This window comes from Triticum urartu, chromosome 2 (assembly GCF_003073215.2).
Source record: "Triticum urartu cultivar G1812 chromosome 2, Tu2.1, whole genome shotgun sequence".
Taxonomy (NCBI): domain Eukaryota; kingdom Viridiplantae; phylum Streptophyta; class Magnoliopsida; order Poales; family Poaceae; genus Triticum; species Triticum urartu.
Window position 1 is genome coordinate 565,995,657 of NC_053023.1, and position 2,438 is coordinate 565,998,094.

At 43.9% G+C, this 2,438-nt stretch overlaps 1 non-coding gene across 1 annotated transcript; it reads right to left on the reverse strand.

Annotated features, from left to right (window-relative positions):
• Nucleotides 1-563: 563 nt before the first annotated feature.
• On the reverse strand, nucleotides 564-646 carry TRNAL-UAA. Its single transcript has one exon. It is a non-coding gene; the product is annotated as a tRNA-Leu (tRNA).
• Nucleotides 647-2,438: the final 1,792 nt, after the last annotated feature.

Below are 2,438 nucleotides of genomic sequence, written 5' to 3' on the forward strand. Positions count from 1 at the left end.
TCCTGAAATTTAACATTGAGATGGAACTGATTCTAAGCATGCAGAGCATGCGCTACTTACTAGTATGCCATTAGAAACCGGATGTATCTGGCAGGGCAGATTGGATGTAGTAGTGTGCAAGTGGAATCAGATTGCAGCTTCGCCATGGACGCGATCAACCGACCTGACTGTTACCAGGGAAGTGATGTTGCGCTACTTGCAGAATGCAAAGATTTATCAGGGGAATTTGCAAAGGAGGTCTTCATGCACTGTTTCCGGGAAGCAAATGCCACGTCAGATGAACTAGCTAGATATAGCTATAGTACAAGATTGTCTAGTTTTTGGGAGGAGACTATCCCTGATTTTATTTCTCACTTGCATGTAAATGACTTATCTATTGTGAGAAATAAAGTCGTTTTGCTGTCAATTTTTTTTTTACTTTAGAGAGTTTATTACAACAGCTTGATATTTTTTTAATCAAACAGCTTGATGTTTGGCGAAGCGTCGCCAATGCTTTTGCTTAACACAGCTGATCCCCACGATCCTACAAAAAAAAAACTCGTAAAAAATGTAAACAAAAAATATGCTGGCTGTGGGGTTCGAACCCACGCGCACTTATGTGCAGAAGATCTTAAGTCTTCCCCCTTAACCACTCGGGCAAACCAGCTCAGAGATGACAATCATCCGCACAAAGTCTATTTAACTTAAATAACGTAAACCAAAACATATGCTGGCTGTGGGGTTTGAACCCGCGCGCACTTATGTGCGGAAGATCTTAGGGCATGTACAATGGTGGCATATGGATACATATGTCCCATGAAAAATAATAATTTGAGGCATCTACATTAACTTTTTCCCTCCAATGCAAACTATCACTAGTGGGCCTCATTAAGAAATAGAAAATAAAGAGTCTAGTACACATGCATCTCTACTTTTCACTCAACCTTTTCAGTTTTTGTCACCGGACCATACTTTTTCTGTTTAAGCACCCGCCTCTTGAAGAGGATCCCGCTTCCCTATCCGAACCTACTTTACGTTATATCCGATCCTACATGACATGCGAGGCATCACCTTGGGGCTATGCATTGTACATGCCCTTAAGTCTTCCCCCTTAACCACTCGGGCAAACCAGCTCGAGGATGCCATTGTTCCGCCCAAAGAGTATTTAACCTTTGGTTAAATGCTGTGATGGGCCTACACGGGATCAAAATCGTGAGAACGATTTTACTCCGTTGTGGATGCAGCTTCGCACGAGATAGAAATCCTTTGCACGACCGACGGGGTTGACCCAGGATGTTTTTGGACTGCCAGACGTGTGCGTCCAAGCGCTGCACCAATATCAGGGGTAGACCACGATGGATGACATGTTAGGCATCTCCAACGTGACCCGCAAACCGCGCGTATCTATTCAGGTCATGGAAGCCATTCAATACATGCATATATAAGTGCTAGAGTCCGGATACACGAACGTCGCCCCCGAGACTCGCGTCGGGTGCGGCCAACCGACCTGAGACATGAGGGTTGTAATATCTTCAAAAACCATATTACATTTGAAAAAAAACTACATTGAATTGTTAATGCGGTAGCCCCCGATACTTAGGTTGGCCAACATGGCTGACCCTAGGATCATCTCATCGAGAACTTGTTCAGTCGGTGTTTGCGTGTCGCCATCACCGAGGTGAACTCGGCAGAGAAGATGCCGAACTGTGGGTAGAAAAAAATGTTTCTGGAGCAGAATAACACGCAGTACACCTCGGCCAAGAGGATGTCCTGCCTCCTAAAAAAGCATACAAAATAGGTTAGAAGTGTAGCTTCAAAAACCAAAAGACCTATGTAGAAGTTTTACATTTGAACCAATTCAAGTTTTTTGGTGCTAATCTGAAATTGCTCTTAAAATTAATTTGTGTTTCCGTCATGCTTACATGATACGTTTGAATCTCCGGGCTTCGAGTGGGCCAGCCTTTGGCTTCAACCTTCATTTTCCGAAGGTGGGGTGCTTCTCAGGCCAATTTAGTGAACTAAAATCGAGCGGCATATGGAGAAGTCAGGCTATCCTGCTATTTGACCGTGAACTCGAGCCAAAAAATGACTAGTAGAAAAAGACTTTACAACGACTAAGAAGAAAACACTTATTATAAAACGACATATAAATTTAAGCGCTCTCTGTTGACTTGGGTAAAGGAAGTGTTTAAAAACAACATTTTTAACAAAGTTTTTTTGTTTTACACAAGTATAATGCTTGGCCGGACCGAAAAATTGAAAATTGATTTTTTTAGCATGAAAGCGACTTCGTCGGTCTATGTTCCAGGCGTTGATGATGCGGTTCGAGCTTGCGGCGGGACGAGGTCCTAGCCCCCAAGCCGTTCCGAAGTGGCGGGGCGAGGAGCTAGGCCCATCGAAGTAACAACACGACACAATTGTCGTAGCAAGGCGAAGTCCTCGGCCCAAGTGTCATGATG